This window comes from Sphaerodactylus townsendi, linkage group LG05 (assembly GCF_021028975.2).
Source record: "Sphaerodactylus townsendi isolate TG3544 linkage group LG05, MPM_Stown_v2.3, whole genome shotgun sequence".
In the NCBI taxonomy this organism is placed as follows: Eukaryota; Metazoa; Chordata; class Lepidosauria; order Squamata; family Sphaerodactylidae; genus Sphaerodactylus; species Sphaerodactylus townsendi.
In genome coordinates this window covers 19109255-19126617 of record NC_059429.1, presented here as the reverse complement: position 1 = coordinate 19126617, position 17363 = coordinate 19109255, and the positions used below count along the sequence as shown (strand labels likewise).

The 17363-nt window shown below is 45.9% G+C and overlaps 1 long non-coding RNA gene across 2 annotated transcripts in view; it reads left to right on the top strand.

Moving 5' to 3' along the window:
• Positions 1-661, top strand: part of LOC125433781 — a 24381-nt gene extending 23720 nt beyond the window's left edge. For both annotated transcript variants that reach the window (XR_007244668.1, XR_007244667.1), the window contains exon 3: positions 572-661. This is a non-coding gene — a long non-coding RNA (uncharacterized LOC125433781). The remainder of the gene's footprint in view (positions 1-571) is intronic.
• Positions 662-17363: the final 16702 nt, after the last annotated feature.

Here is a 17363-nt window from a genome sequence, read left to right as displayed (position 1 = left end):
GAGGGGCAATGTTGCAAGTCACTTCAGGTCCCAACTGGGGGGCCCCAACAGGTCCTGGATTATTCCGAAAGAGTGCTGATAGCTGACATATATCTTGAGGAGCTCAAAGATTAGCTTTAGGGTTGCACCCAGAGCCATCCACCAGGCACCATTGCTTAAAAAAAAACACAGCCCCGTCCTCCCCCATCACACAAGAATCAAACCCATGCCAATTACTCTTGAGATTTTCTTTCTGTCTCTCACCTAGGATAACCTATCTCCCCACACTCCCCACAAAGACGGCCCAAGGGAAATCTCAACGGTTACTTCCTTGTTCCTTTTAATGGACTCCTGAAAGGTCTTTCCTGCTCAATCAGATTGCATTTTTCCATGCAGAAAAGATAGTAATTTGCACTTGAACAAAAAGCTTTCCCCCTCCAGGCGTGCTCTTCCTACACATATTCTACAGCTAGAGGTACAATTACCGACAAGAACGGCAAATTGATGTAAATACAGTGTGCCATCATACTCCATGTCCCTTCCTATGTTGATTTTGTTTACTGTTATTCAGTCTTCTTGTACATCTTTTCAGAATTTGTGAGCCAGCACAGCAAGAACTTTCTCGAATCATCCAGGAGTCTGAGTTTTGTGACACATCGTTCACAGGAGCTCACTATTTATGATCAGGAGGGATCCTTTGGCACTCCAGATGTTATGGACTATAAATTCCCATCAGCCCTGGACAGATGTGGACAATTACAATTCCCATGGCCACTGCCGTCAGGGGCTGATGGGAATTGTAGTCCATAACATCTGGAGTGCCAAAGGTTCGCCACCACTGATCTGAGTGACAATGCAGGAGCACTCTCTGGCACTCCATGTTATGGACTGCCTCATTAGCCCCTAACCAGCATGGCGAATTGGCCATGCTGGCAGGGGCTGATGGAAACTGTAGTCCATAACACCTGGAGTGCCAAAGGTTCGCCACCACGGATCTATGACGACAAGAACCTTCTGAGATCCACTTTGTGTATCCAACTGAGGATGCCACTCTAAATGCCCCCCCCACACACACACACTGTTTAGGCTACAGACTAAATTTAATGTCATGCCCTATGAGGAGAGACTTAGGGAGCTGGGTATGTTTCATTTCGTGAAGAGAAGGTTAAGAGGTGATGTAATAGCCATGTTTAGATATTTGAAGGGGTGTCATGTTCGTGAGGGAGCAAGCTTGTTTTCTGCTGCTCCAGAGACTAAGACCAGGAGTCATGGGTTCAAGGTGAAGGAAAGGAGATTCCACCTAAACATCAGAAAAAACTTCCTGACAGTAAGGGCTGATCGACAGTGGAATGCACTACCTCAGAGTGTGGTGGAGTCTCCTTCTTTGGACGTTTTTAAAGAGAGGCTGGATGGCCATCTGACATGAGTGCCTTGATTGTGCATTCCTACATTGCAGGGAGGTTGGACTTGATGGCCTTGGGGTCTCTTCCAACTCTATGGCCCCTTCTGTCACAATTGTTTGCAAGTGGATTTTGCTATTCTGCACAGTAAAATCCAGCAGCAAAGTGCATTGAAAGTGGATTGAAAGTGCATTATTCTGCAAGTGCAGAAGGGGCCTATGATTCTATAATCTCAGGATAATGAGTGCTTAGCTTCATCAGTGCCAACTCTTTTCCCACTTCCCTCAATGTAGCCATGCAGGCAGGAATGGTTATAGTATCCCAACCATTCTTCCTAACCCTGTTCTTCCTTGCACCTACTGACCTACACTACATACCTATATCTCCACACACAGTTCCTATGACCTCAGGAACTGACTTTCCCAGTGTTGAAATAGACTGCCAGGAATGCAGGGAAGATCTGTGATATATGTACTATTATTACTAACTACTGTATGACTGACAAAGATAAAATGCAGAAAAGACGTGATGCCTCTTGGGAGTCCCAGTTCACTGCTATCAAATTAATACAGCTTCTCCAGGCTTAGCTTTTCACCTCAAGGTAACCAAGAGACTAGACAAGACATGTGAGAGATTATCTGGCAAGATTTTGAAGCTTGCAGCTAGCATGGTATAGTGGTCAAGAGCAGTGGACTCTAATCGGGAGAACCAGGTTTGATTCCCCAGTCCTCCACATGAGTGACAGACTCTTTATCTGGTGATTGGTTTTCCCGCTCCTACACATGAAGCCTGCTGGGTGACTTTCGGCTAGTCACAGTTCTCTCTGAACTCTCTCAGCCCCACCTACCTCACAAGGTGTCTATTATTGGGACAGGAAAGGAAGGACTTTGTAAGCCACTTTGAGACTCCTTAAAAATAGAGAAAAGCAGGGTATACATTCAAACTCTTCTTCCCTCCTTTTATCACCACTTGATTAAAAAAACACCAAAACCAAAGTCATTTTGCACCAAATCTATGGGTGATCTAATAAAAGGCATTCTATAACATCCTAGTTTCTGTTCCCTCTCTATCACTGGTCTGCATAAGCAGAACTCTTTGCAATTTTTTTTGCCATTCTAACAGCAGCCTATAGGGAAAGAAGGATGAGAAGTGATTTGTTCTCCCCTTGTGAATTTTGCAATTAGACTAGGAGTCAACTCATACGCCAATGGTGAATTTTGCAATTAGACCGGGTGTCAACTCATACGCCAATGGTGAATTTTGCAATTAGACCGGGTGTCAACTCATACGCCAATGGTGAATTTTGCAATTAGACCAGGAGTGAATTCATACGCCAATGGTGAATTTTGCAATTAGACCGGGAGTCAACTCATACGCCAATAGTGAATTTTGCAATTAGACCGGGTGTCAACTCATACGCCAATAGTGAATTTTGCGATTAGACCGGGTGTCAACTCATACGCCAATGGTGAATTTTGCAATTAGACCAGGAGTGAACTCATACGCCAATAGTGAATTTTGCGATTAGACCAGGAGTGAACTCATACGCCAATGGTGAATTTTGCAATTAGACCAGGAGTGAACTCATACGCCAATGGTGAATTTTGCGATTAGACCGGGAGTCAACTCATACGCCAATGGTGAATTTTGCGATTAGACCGGGAGTCAACTCATACGCCAATGGTTAATTTTGCGATTAGACCGGGAGTCAACTCATACGCCAATGGTGAATTTTGCTATTAGACCGGGAGTCAACTCATACGCCAATGGTGAATTTTGCAATTAGACCGGGAGTCAACTCATACGCCAATGGTGAATTTTGCTATTAGACCGGGAGTCAACTCATACGCCAATGGTGAATTTTGCGATTAGACCGGGAGTCAACTCATACGCCAATGGTGAATTTTGCGATTAGACCAGGAGTGAACTCATACGCCAATAGTGAATTTTGCAATTAGACCGGGAGTCAACTTATAAGCCAATGGTGAATTTTGCAATTAGACTGGGAGTCAACTCATACTACCAATGGTGAATTTTTTTTTGCGACAGGGACTTGTGAGTGAACCTATACTAATAGTGAATTTTGCAATTAGGACTGGGAGTCAACTTATAAGCTATCGGTGAATTTTTTGTTATCTGGGAGTCAACTCATACCACCAATGGCGTATGAGTTGGGATTCCCTGGTTTCAATTGGTAGTAACCGGGGTTACTACTCCCCGCAGTAACCCCTCCCACATGTGGCCTCTTTGGTCTCGGTTCATTGCTTGACTTTTTTGACCATCGTGCTCATAATGGAGCTCAGCCTCCCAGAATTAGTCGGGGAAACGACCAATGCCGATGGACCTCTGCAACGCTTGTAACGTCATCCCTTGTTCGTTGACCTTTCCCCAAAATATGTTTTGTCTCAAGTCAGAATGTGAAATATTTTTTGCTGGCTGATGGACAACTCACTGGAATTGGGTGGTGCTTTTCCGGGGACCTAGGGTCCTTTGCTGATTTTTAAACTTTTATTTTCTTGGCTTTGTGGTCAAAGGGAAATAGTAACGCTGTCAAGATAGAAACATTCATGCCCCACATTCCCTGTAGGAATGTGCACTGGGGAAAAAAAGGTATTATTTGTATTCATGGAATAGGTTCCATGTTGATATTCTGGAACATTTGGGGTCCCCCTCATAACAATTTGTTTTTTTCCTGCAATTTTGAATTTTGAGGGGGGAATATATTATGCCCTATGTGGATGTGGAAGGTAAGATACAGTCCGATCTTGTCAGATATTGGAAGTTAAGTAGGATCAGTACTTGGAAGGGAAACCACAAAGGATGACTTTGTGGAGGAAGGAAATGGCAAAGCCCCTCAGCTTCTCACTGCCTTGAAAGCCCCTTTCTGGGGTCATCAGAAGTCAGTTGTGCCTTGATGACAATTTATACATACATATTTTTCCCTATAGGGGAACTCTTTTCAGGTGTCACCAAAAATGTCACCATAATTTCAGGGAATCCAATCCATCCCTTGGGGATGGGGCGGTCTATAAATTTAAATTTAAATAATAAATAAAATAAATAAAATAAAGAAACCCCAGGTTTCAACTGAATTGTATCAAGGGATCCAATTCTATGGGATTCAGTTCTATGAACCAGGTGCCCCCAGCTGTCTCGTGCCCATTATTTCCTGTGGGGGGAATCCATGCTTTCTCTAGGACAAAGGAACCAATAGTCAAACTTGTAGTAGCAATGGCTGTTCAAAACCCCACACTTGCAAACAGAATCAACAGGCCCAACAGGAGCAAAGTCAAACCAGAGAATCCCAGAAGAACGCTCAGGCAGTGTGGCAAGACCAATACAACCAATGTCAAAGTAGAGAATCCAGGCCAACCGATTGATAGGACACTGTCACAAGGCTCACAGCACCACAGTCAAGTCACAGAAGCCTGGCAAAATCCAGGTCCAATGTGGCAAACCCAACAGAACCAGTGTCAAACCAGAGAATTCTATGGCATAGCCAGGTAGCCTCTGTCAGATGTTTAGCAAAGCAAATGTAGCACAGAGGAATGATGCAGCTTAGACCCGTGGTGTAGTGGTTAAGAGTGGCAGACTAATCTGAAGAACTGGATTTGTTTCCCTGCTCCTACACAATTAAGCCCTCTGGGTGACCCTGGGCCAGTCACAGTACTCTCAGAACTCTCTCCACCCCACCTACCTCATAAGGTGTCTGTTGTGGGAAGAGGAAGGGAAGGAGTTTGTAATCTGCTTTCAGACTCCTTATTGGTGAGGAAAAGTGAGATATAAATCCAAACTCTTTGCTGGAAAAATGTCTGCACAATCAGTGATACGGTTCTTTTCCCTCTCTACTTTATCCTCACTACCTTGTGAGGGAGGTCAGACTGAGAGAGTGACAGACCCAGTGTCACTTCAGTATCTTCTTTACCCTTTTTTGCCATCAAATCACATCCGATTTATGGTGATCCTGGTGGGCTTTTCAAGGTAAGAGACATTCAGAGGAGTTTTGCCATTGCCTGCCTCAACCTCACGACCCTGGTATTCTTTGGAGGCCTCCCATCCACAGATCGACAATGCCCATTTAATTTTATTTTTTAAAACCCTTTTTAAAATGTATTTTCCATATTTTTAAAAAAATGAACAGCAAAATTGGGAAAACTTCACAAAGAACCATGATATATAAAGTGGGTAAAGCTTGGAAACATTTATTTGATAAGCTGATTTCTACAAAGCTGAAAAACGTCACTCAGCTTCTTCTAAAGAATTGGAGGAGGTTTAGAGGGGCCCTCGGGGACTAGAACCGGGGACTGTGTGGTCCCTTCCCCTCTCTACAGAACGCACACTTTGCTTAGAAGCTGGAGTTATACAAGGCCTCCCACAGCCCAGGGGATTGTGTCTTTGCATGTCTTTGCTTTTGTACTGGGAAGGGGTCCTCCTTTTCCCTTTCATATTGCTGTCAAACTACTCAAAGCAAGGGAGGTGCCTGGCGAAGGGATGGCACCGGAGATTCCAGAGATGGCACAAGAGGCCGGTTCTTTGAATTCAGCAGGCATCGTCCAGGGAGTGTCTGTCCCCCCTCGGCTGAATTCAGTGTGGCAAATCACAGTCTTGCTCTCTTAATTTGCAGTGGTGATGAAGAGCCTTTCAAATGGAAGCGTGTTCCTTGTGTTGGGCTTTTTTTGTTAATAAGCATAAGCATAAGCATTTTTATTGTCATTGTGCACGCACAACAAAATTTACAGCAGCATTCCTCGATGCACACAATTTCAGACTCATACCCCATCCTCACTTTCCCCTTCCTCCACCCATCCCTACACAGCCCCAAACACATCAACATGAAGCCGCGGAGTTTAGCATAGCCACAGCTCTAGAGTAGAAGCTGTCTCTAAGCCTCTTTGTCCTAGTTTTGATAGACCTGTATCGTCTGCCAGATGGTAACAGTTCAAAAAGAGAGTGTGCTGGATGAGACGGGTCCCTCAGAATATTTTGGGCTTTTTTTAGGCTTCGGGAATTATAGAGTTCTTCCAAGGAGGAGAGAGGGCAGCCGATAATCCTTTGTGCAGTAGTGATCACCCTTTGGAGCGCCTTCCTATCTGCCACTGTGCAACTGGAGTAGGTTAAGACACTCTCTATAGCACAGCGGTAAAAGGACACCAGGAGTTTTCCATCCAGTTGTTGTTTCCTTAATACTTAATACTGCACAGCAGGTGCTGCTGAAAGGAATAAGCAGAGATGGCTGGAGGGAAACATTGGCTCCCTTTGACTGACTGACAGGGAGACAGTGTGTGTAGTGGTTAGAGCACCTGTCACCGACCTGGTTCCTTTGGGAGTCACAGTGCCTGCCGACATCTTTTCTGGTGCTCACGAAGTGTTTTTAGGAAGTGGGTGGGAGTAGGTAGGCTTTTACCCAACAAGGCTTCCGGTTGACTTTTGGAGATTTGATTGGTGTGCGGTTTTTTTTTTAAATGTTGCTGTGGCCAGAACTTCAGTAACACAAAGATCTGTGCTGTGTTACTGAAGTTAAGCTGTGGCAGCCATTTTGTGGCTGGCTCTGCCTCCTGCGGCAGCCATTTTGTGACAGCCATTTTATTGCTGTGTACACCATGTGGTGTCAGAATTCCAGATGTGCCGACAGGTTCAAAAAGGATGGGAACCCCTGGGTTAGAATGTCAAACTGGATCAGCCTAACCTTCTTCACAGGTTTATTGTGAGAAAAAAGTAGAGGGTGGAGAATGTCGTAAGCTATGTGGAGCCTGTTGGAATAAGCGACTTCTGCATGCCTGGGTGGTGCTGTGTATCTCACTCTAACTGTGATGTTGCCTCTCTTGTTTGCCCTCCTTGTCTGGGCCAGGAGACCGCCCACTAACTTCCTTTCTTCCCCATGCTGGTTTCACTTCTGTTCTAGCCTTTGACCTGAGCGCATGGTCAATGGCAGCCTGCCACAGTGGGGCTTTCCCACTGTAGCATTCTCCTTACCCGCACACACGTGATGGCGCGTTAGTTGTGCCCACTTGTAGGGAAAGTAATCTCTTTAGACGAGGGTTTCTTTCTATCTACCTTTTTCCTGTGAACTGGAGATGCGTGAATAAATGTAAGTTTTACCTTTTACATTTATCTCTTGGGAAGTTTCTATAAACTGCACTCACACACACTACTGGGCAGATCTATGACTCTAAACTAAATCTAACAGAACCTCCATAGGGGAGAAGAGCAAACGGATCCACTAGAAGGTTCCGTACGGGCTAGAGTCCTTGCACAGGCAAAACTGTCCAAAGTAATTTTTAATAGTGAACTTAAAAATATAAAATGAAAACACAAGGAGGACACAGATACAAGGGGTCTCAAGCACATATATTGTTCATGTACATTAATCAGAATTGGGATTTTGTTTCCAGTTCCCTACCTGAACATTCCGTGGCTGGGATTGCTCAGGCTAGCTTGATTTCAGTGTAGCTTGAAGCTAAGCAGGGATCACCCTGGTTAGTACTTGGATAGGAGCCCACCAAGGAATACCAGGGGTTCTACATAAATGGCAGATCACCTCTTGCCTTGAAAACCCCTTGCAAGTGTAACCCCCATGCTCAGAATGGGTTGACCCAGAAAGGGGTGGAGACTCAAAGCAGCAGGAGGCTGCAGAGCTCCTGTAGTTTGGAGGAGACAAGGCTACCAGACTCGGACCTTGATTGGTATAAGCCCTTAACACCTTGTTAAGGGAACTGCAATGTTGTTGGGAACTAGTGGGAAGGTAGTTGTTTATTTTTGCTATGTTGTAAATGTTGGAGTTTATTGTTTCAGGGTTTCTTTTATGTTTGTAATGGGTGAGAGTTCTCCTGGAAACCTTCATCATGTTGAATCCTGTTCATCAAGCCCTTGGAGTCTTCAGGAGCCAACCCACTTGCAAAGAAGAATTGGACTTGGCAATATCAGAAGACTGTAACTAGAAGGACTTGAAAGGAAACCTGAACAGGACCTTGAAGTGTGATGTAAAATGTTGATGTTTGATGTTGTATGTTAAGAAAGTAAACCATTTTGTTTTTAAAATTTGTTGTTGCAAACTCATTCCAAGTTCTTCCCCACAGAACCCACAGATAGAGGTTACACAAGGATCACCATAAATTGACTGTGACTTGACAGTATTTCGCATGCCCCCGTGAACGTGCAGTCGTTGGCAAAGCTGCATTTGCTCTTTGTGATGTGTGAAATGGCTCTTTCTAAAAGTCCACAAGCAGCTCAGCCTCGCTCATACAGAAAGCTCTCCCAGCCTCCAGATCATTTTGGTTGCTCTTTTCCATGCCAGGTCGCTAACTGCAATATGTCCTTTCTGAGCTGGGTTTCTGCAGCACACAGCCTTCCAAATGTTGTAACATGACAGATTATGCAACGGTACGATGCCATTGACTACAACTAGGCTCTGGGAGATGTCAGGTCCAAATTGTCACTCTGCCATGGAAGCTTGCTGAGAGACCTTGGGCCAATTGAGGAGGAGAGGACAATATCACAAGCTGTTTTGGGTCCCCATTGAGAAGAGAGGTGGAGTAAATGAAGGATGGCCATTCAATTTGTTCTTTTTTAGTGCTGCAGCTTACACAGTTGATATTTTCCATTCGCACAAGACAAAAATCCCTTCCCTGGGCAGCCAATCCAGACCCCACCTATGCATGTGTGATTAACATTTTTGTTGTGCATGTCCAAATATGCATAGCTCCAACTGATGTGTGTGGGAACGCCACAGAGGGATGTGCCCAGCTGGTCCTTTGGAGTAACCTTCTGCCCAGAATCCAACACAAAGAAATACATGAAACCAACCACTGCTGGTAATAGCATCCAAGTCAAGAGCGTTCAAACAGCAGCTGGAGCATTCAAGTTGCTGCCTAGAGCATCCTTCTCTGACTGTATCTATGGTCGTTTCCCCACTTACCTCGACCACCCTTTGCTGCGCGCTACTCTCAGCACGCGTCATTTTTGGCGTGCTCCCGGGCTTCCCCCCAACCCCGCGCAGAGGTCAAAAGGCGCCATTTTGAGGAGCGCCAGGAATGACGCGTGCTGAGGGGACGCGACAGCGGCAGCGTCGGGGCAGCTGCGTTGTCGCCACCCCTGTAGTGAGGAGTGCCGGGGGACCCCGCACTACTTGGCGACAGTAGCGCGCAGCAGACAGTAAGTGGGAAAACGACCTATGAGTGTTCAAGGCTGCAGGGTATACTAAGTACAACTGGTTACTTGGAAAAAGGGGAGCTTCTCAAGGTAAAATTGTGGACTAAGATACTGAAGAGATCCACAGATTTCCACCTTCACCTGCAATCCAACCTTTATATTATTTTTGGATCCTATGTGGAACAGAAAGTTCCTCATAGGCTATGGGAGCTTACTCTATGGGGGTTGGATTTTGTAGGGGAAAAAAACCTCTGCTAGTGGAAAGGGGTGTGATTTTCACCAATTTTCCCTCTCCTGCAGCAGACCGCCCCCTCCCCCCCCCCCAATTCCCATCATTTTATTCCTGGTGATCCTGGAGCAGCCTTTGGAGGGATTTTGTGCTGAAATGGAATGCTCTGCTGACAGAAATCCCCTCAGTGAAAATGCCCCATGGGATTCAACCCCAGTTTTACAACAAGGAAGGAAGGAAGGAAGGAAGGAAGGAAGGAAGGAAGGAAGGAAGGAAGGAAGGAAGGAAGGAAGGAAGGAAGGAAGGAAGGAAGGAAGGAAGGAAGGAAGGAAGGAAGGAAGGAAGGAAGGAAGGAAGGAAGGAAGGACTCACTCACTCACTCACTCACTCACTCTATGGAATGGATTTCACACAGCAAATGTATAATGGGTTGCAGTTGTTATAAAAGATCCAATTTTCCTTTTTCCCATTCACATGCGTGCCGTGCAGGCAGCAATTGGAGCCTATGGAAACAATCCAGGTTGCCTTCGTGCCTTTGCACAGAGATGCTTCTCTCTCTCTCTTTAAAATTTCCTGCAACACATGTGTTGCTGAGCTGCACAGGTATACAGAAATGAACCCCCGCAGCCAGGCCGAACGTCCCACAATCCAATCGGCAGCACCTGCACAGCTGCACATGTGCAACACGCAATATTAAAAAGAAAAAGAAAAAGGACCTCCCTGCAACGTTCATACTCTCACTGCCACAGGAAGAAAACGTGCTTGGGGGACTTTGTACCCTCAGAGAATCTGCCCACAATTTTGCTAGGTGACCTGCCCAGAATGGCAGGTGGGCCATCTCCCTGATGGTGGACAGCATGAAACTTACAGTGAACAGGTGGAAGGGAGGGAAATAAAGTGTCTCCTGTCTGGCCATTCGCGTGGGAGTGGCTCCAACCCGGGATTTTGCAAAAGAATTGCTGATTTCGTGATTTTCCGAAAATCCTGGATCGAGGGAAATAAAATGGGGCGAACTCATTTTGGGGATGGAACCTGTACAAAGCCCCCCTCCCCACCCCCCGGTTTATATTGTGACCTAAACCCGTTATATTTGCCCAGTGTGGAATCCACCTGGGTGAGGCATTTCCCAAGATGGTTCACAATTCTGAAACGTGCATCAAGCAGGGTACTGCGGTGACAGAAATTGCCGTCCCCCACGAATTGTTCTTGAAAAGATCTCTGTTATCTCACTACTGTTTTCCTTACCCCATTCCCAGAACCAAGGTTTCAAAAAATAATAACGGTGACACAATTAAAATATAAGTGTCATATTGTGTGGATTGCTTTAAAAAAAACTGTCAAGAAGCTGCACAACCCAGAAGAGCTGATCTCTCCAAATACCTCAGAACAGGAACGTTTTTGCTTGTTTCAGGAAAACGGTGACAGAAACCGAGATAACCAGGTTTCCTTGAAAGCGTTTCCAGAATTTAGAGATAACGGCAAAGGCCCGGCTGGAAACCAGACTGGTTTTAGAACCTTCATTGGATCATCCTGAACACTGAGGAGGCTTATAGGGGTGAAGGTGCTCTTTGTGATAACCAGGATCCAGACAGATGAAGGATTTGTAGGTCAGATTATTCCTGGCTATAGCTGCTTTGTACTGTCAGTCACAAAATCAGAGCGAAATGTTCTTTCCCCCCCACCTTCCTCTCCACACCAGCGCTTGCTTTTCTTTTTTCCTCTCCTTTTTTCCCCTCTAACAGCCTTCGTCTTTGTAGGAGATTGTTTCCTGTTGATGCTACAGTTCTTGCTAAATGCACATTTTAAAAAATCCAGGTTGAGCGTAGTTAGCCCCATTAGCTGTGCTTACTTGCTGCTGGACAAAGTAGCTATTCCTTTACATGATAATCTCTCAGGTCTAGCAAGCATTCCCAAGACTCTTCTCTTTCGGCTATCCCTTCGTTGCTGTTGCTGGTATCCATGCTTGCTTCCACTGGAATCCTTTTCTCCAGAATTGACATAATCTGTTTACTGGCTGTTGTGGGTTTTCCAGGCTGTGTGGTCGTGGTCTGGTAATTTTAGCTGCTAATGTTTCACCCACTTCTGTGGCTGTCATCTTCAGAGGCATGTCGTGGTAAAAAGAAGAAGAGTGTGGATTTAAACCCTGCCTTTCTCTCCTGTAAGGAGACTCAAGGTGGCTTACAAACGCCTTTCCTTTCCTCTTCCCACAACAGGCACCTTGTGAGGCAAATGGGGTTGAGAGAAATGTGGCTAGCCCAAGGTCATCCAGCAGGAATGTAAGAGTGGGGAAACAAATCTGGCTCACCAGGTAAGGGTTCACCGTTCATGCAGAGGAGTGGGGAATCAACCCATATTAGAGTCCACTGCTCTTAACCACTACACCACCCTCTAACACATATTTGGGCTTTCCCCACTTACCTTCTGCTGTGCGCTACTCCGGGAAAGTAGTGCGGGGTCCAACAAAGCTCCCCACTTTCAAGGGTGGCAACCACGCAGCCGCCCCGACGCTGCCGCTCTTGCACCACCTCAGCGCACGTCATTCCTGGCGCTGAAAAAACAGCACCTTTTGATGACCGCAGGGTCGTGGGGAACCCCGAGAGAACCCCAGAAATGACACGCGCTGAGGGGGCGCGAGAGCGGCGCGCAGCAGAAAGTGAGTGGAGAAAGCCCCATTATCTCTAACATATATTATCATGACATGCCTCTGAAAATGCCAGGCACAGATGTGGGCGAAACATTAGGAGCTAAAACTACCAGACCATGGCCACACAGCCTGGAAAACCCCAAATCACCTGTTAATTCTGGCCATGAAAGCCTTTGACAATACATAATTTGCTCACTCGTCATGGGGCACTTTAATGAGGTGGCTGGCTAAGCTTTTGTATTTCAGTGTTTTCCATCTTACATTCCCATTTTTTAAAAAAGACCCGATTAGGGCTGATTTTTCCATTCCCCTCCCCCCTCCCCCAATATTGTTGCACCCGGGTGGACTGAAAAAGTGCCATTGATGCTCCTGGTAGAAGAGAGGTAAAGAGGCAGGTAACGGTGAAGCTCTATTTTCCATAATTGTCCCCCTCCTGTGACTAAACAGTTCTTGTAAAATATTATGGGGAAAGGAATGCTAATGCAAGCACCTGTTCTTGGCCTCTTCCGCACATGCAGAATAACGCACATTCAATCCACTTTCACAGTTGTTTGAAAGTGGATTTTGCTATTCCGCACAGTAAAATCCAGCTTCAAAGTGCATTGAAAGTGGATTATTCTGCATGTGTGGAAGGGGCCTTTAGGAATCAAGAGGCCCCTTCCGCACATGTAGAATAATGCACTTTCCATCCACTTTTAATGCACTTTGCAGCTGGATTTTACTGTGCAGAATAACAAAATCCACTTGCAAACAATTGTGAAAGTGGATTGAAAGTGCATTATTCTGCATGTGTGGAGTGACCTAAATGACACCACCCCTAAAATAATAGCAGAGTCAGAGAAAAAGGGGTGGGTAATTGCTCTGGGGAGATCCCCCCTCTCTGCCCCATAACCCAGCATCATGCTTCTCCAAGCTGCCTCTGCAGTCTCAGTTACCTGTCCTTAGCTTTCTTTTGTGTGCTACCTGCATGCCTCCTTCTTTGGTTGCGGTCTGCCTCTACACAGAAAACAAAGTATTAATACCCTGAAATCAGCCACTGGGAGAGAGGCAGAGGTGGGCTCCAACCAGTTCTCAACACTTCTCTAGAAGTGTTTACTAATTTTTTCTGAGTGCCGAGAAGGGGTTACTAAAGCAACCTCCCTGCCCAATAGGGACTGGAGGTGCGTGTGTGCGGCAGTGCCACTGTTTGAATCCCACCACTGGAGAGAGATAATGGGAAACAGATGGACTGGGTAGGGAACAGGGAACAAAATGGACCTTCTATTTGGGGATACCAGTTATGATATCTTATGGCTATGATTATACATCTATTACATCCAAAGGGATGGCCATATTTATCTCCATGTCTGGCACTGGAAGGAACGGTTGGACATTGGTGACTGTTGCTTTTTTACCGGTAGGATAAGTGGAAGAGCAGTAGCCGTGCATGCTGGGAAAGAATCCAGCAACCGCTGCAGCTGCCTTCGAGCAATTCAGTTGAAGGAATGGGAGTATTATTTCCATTCCCTTTGCGAACTGTAAAAATAAACAACACCCAGTGATATTCATTGCTTAAGATGGCCATGGCTGGGATGCTAGGATTGTAATTAGGGATGCTGTGAATTTGTGCCACGAACGTGTTGTATAGGTGAACATACCAGTGTTTGACAGCTGCGATTGTTCATGACTGTCCATGAGCCAAGCTTGAGATTTGTTCCCCTTCCACTGTCTAACAGGAGGGCTGTTGAATAGCTTGGCGGCTGGGCAGTACCTGTGGTGGAGTTTTATTCCTCACTTTGCAAGAGCTTTTGCATCTCGGCTATCAGTGAGTTGATTCTACCAAGAGTCAGGCAATTAGATGCTTAGAGAGGGGTAACTACACCTCCCAAAGGTCTTTGGGGAAATGCACCTGTGAAATAACATTGCCAACAGAGACACAAATGAAACCAAACCATAAGACCTTTTTTAAAAAGTCTTTATTATCGCTCATTAGTTATTTATTATGACGGATTTGTGCACTGTTTATGTATATGACTGACTGCATTTGCCACCCCTCCCAAATAATTGGGCCGTGTGTGTGTGTGTGTGTGTGTGTGTGTGTGTGTGTGTGTAAAGTACTTTCAAGTTGCAGCTGACTTATGGCAACACAGTAGGCAGGGCTGGATCTACATTTTTTGAAGGGGGGGCAAAAGTACAAAATGACACTTCCTAAAGTCTGCAACCTGAGGTTCTCCAGATGTTCATGGACTACAATTCCCATCAGCCCCTGCCACCATAGCCAATTGGAGAGCCGCAGATTGCAGACCCCTGCCATAGACTATATGCATTTTTTAATCTTTGTATACTATATACCAATGTATGTAATATCCTAATACATAATGCAGCAGGACTTCCTAGTCACGTGAGGGGCCGATTTTGCACCCCCCATGTGGCCAGAAGAGTGGCACCCAGGGACAAGGGTTACCCCTTGTCCCCTAGGGAGATAGGCCGCTGTCAGCTATGTCCCTTTACTTGCTGCTTAATGGGATGTTATTTACCAGGTGATACTATTTACCTACATGACAATTATAAGTGTCAGCTGCACATTTCCACATTTTAAGGAAATGGTCCCACAGACTGTTGGCAATGCGGTTGAAAACCTATAGAAGTCTTTGGTTCAGTCTGATTCTTTTAACAGTGCCTTCTGCTGATAGAGAAAGAACGTGGATTTATACCCCCTTTCTCTCCTGTAAGGAGACTTAAGATGGCTTACGAACTCTTTTACATTCCTCTTCCCACAACAGATACCTTGTGAGGTAGGTGGGCTGTGAGAGTTCTGAAAAGACTGTGACTAGCCCAAGGTCAGCTAGCAGGCTTCATGTGTAGAAGTGGGGAAACAAATCCAGTTCACCAGATAAGAGTCTGCTACACGTGCAAGGTTGGTGAATCAAACTCAGTTCTCCACTCAGTTGGAAACCGCCTGTTCTTAACCACTACACCATACTGGCTCTCAGGAAGGAAACGAAGAGTTAACAAAAAAAAATGAAGAAATATTTGAGCAGCAGCACACAGGATAGAGAAGCTTGTAATATATATATTTAATTGATTTAATTTGATTTTAATTTAATTTTAGACTGTCTGAATGCCATACCCTCTGGGTCTCATGCAAGTTGAAGAGGCACTACAGAAACATGCCCAAGATAGTGGCAATCTAATACAATAGAAATTAAGCATGTTTTTTTTTATTTTAAGAAGCATATGTTAAGCATTTGATAAAACATTTGGGTATTTCCATGGTAGAATTATTTGCATGACTTTTGATGAATTAAGAATGTGTGGAGTCTGACCTTATCTCCCAGGATGCATTGCTTTATCAGATGGAAATTAATAACGCATATACTTGACCTCTTTTCTCCTACATTGCCATCACACCTTGCTGGTTGCTGTTGATCAGAAGTTGCTGCCTATCCCATGGCTTTGTTATTGCTCTCTGTTCTAGTTTATTCAAGGAATATGAATAGGTGGGACCAGGAAGTGGAAGGTCTCATTACAGTTGTTAGAATTGGAAGAGACCACAAGAAGGGCCATCAAGTCCAACCCCCTGCCCTGCAGGAACAGACAATTAAGCACTCCTAAGGTGGCGTAGTGGTTAAGTGCTTGCACTGCCACTCACACGAACAGGAGTTCGAGCCCCCTGTGGGTCAGATATCCTGGCTGGCTCATGGTCAACTCAGCCATCCATCCATTCCTTGGTCGGTAAATGAGTACCTACCACAGTGATGGCGCACCTTTTCGAGACCGAGTGCCCAAATTGCAACCCAAAACCCACTTATTTATCGCAAAGTGCCAACACGGCAATTTAACCTGAATAACCCCCTCGAGCAGGAGCCAGCCTGCTGTAGCCTCCAGCAAGTCCCACATGCGCCGCTCTGCGCCTCTCTAGCATCTCTGCCCCCCGCCCCCCTCAGACAGCAGCCACCTGGAGCACAGGCACCAAGCCCACCAGCCAAGTCCTCCCTGCTTGCTGAGGTGCATGCACATCAAGTCCAGAGGCCCAGGCCAGCCTAGATATGGGGGGGGGGGGCGATTCCCCCCACACACATGACGAACTCTGTGCATGCGTGCCCACAGAGAGGGCTCTGAGTGCCACCTCTGGCACCCATGCCATAGGTTCGCTACCACTGACCTAGCACATAGCTGGGGGTAAAGAATAGCCAGGGAAAGCAATGGCAAACTACCCCACAAAAACGGCTTGCCTATGAAATCACTGCTTGCAGTGGTACCCCAGGGTGGGACACGACTGAAGGGAAATCTTTACTTTAACAGATGGCCATCCAGCCTCTGTTTAAAAACCTCCAAAGAAGGGGACTCCACCACTCTCCAAGGCAGTGAATCCCACTGTTGAACAGTCCTTACAGTCAGAAAGTTCTTAATGTTTAGGTGGAACCTCTCTTCCTGTACCTTGAATCTATTACTCCTTGTCCTAGCCTCTGGAACAGCAGCAGCAAACAAGCTTGTTCCCTCTTCAACATGACATCCCTTCAGATATTTAAATATGGCTATCAGGTCACCCCTTAACCTTCTCTTCTCCAGACTAGACATCCCCAGCTCCCTAAGCCACTCTTCGTAGGGCATGGATTCCAGACCTTTTACCATTTTGGTTGCCCTCCTCTGGACCCATTCCAGCTTGTCAATGTCTTTCTGGAACTGCAGTGCCCAGAACTGGACACAGTATTCCAGGTGAGATCTGACCAATGCAGAATAGAGATATATCATTACGTCCCTCAATCTAGTCTCCATTACACCTATTGATGCAGCCCAGAATTGCATTGGCTTTCTTGGCTGCCACATCACACATATGAGACTAGGATCTGGTTGACACAGGTTTGAACCCCCACTCTGCCATGAAAGCTTGCTGGGTGGTGCGGTGCTGTCAAGTCACAGCGGACTTATGGTGACCACTGAGGATTTTCAAGGCAAGAGATGTTCAGAAGTGGTTTGCCAT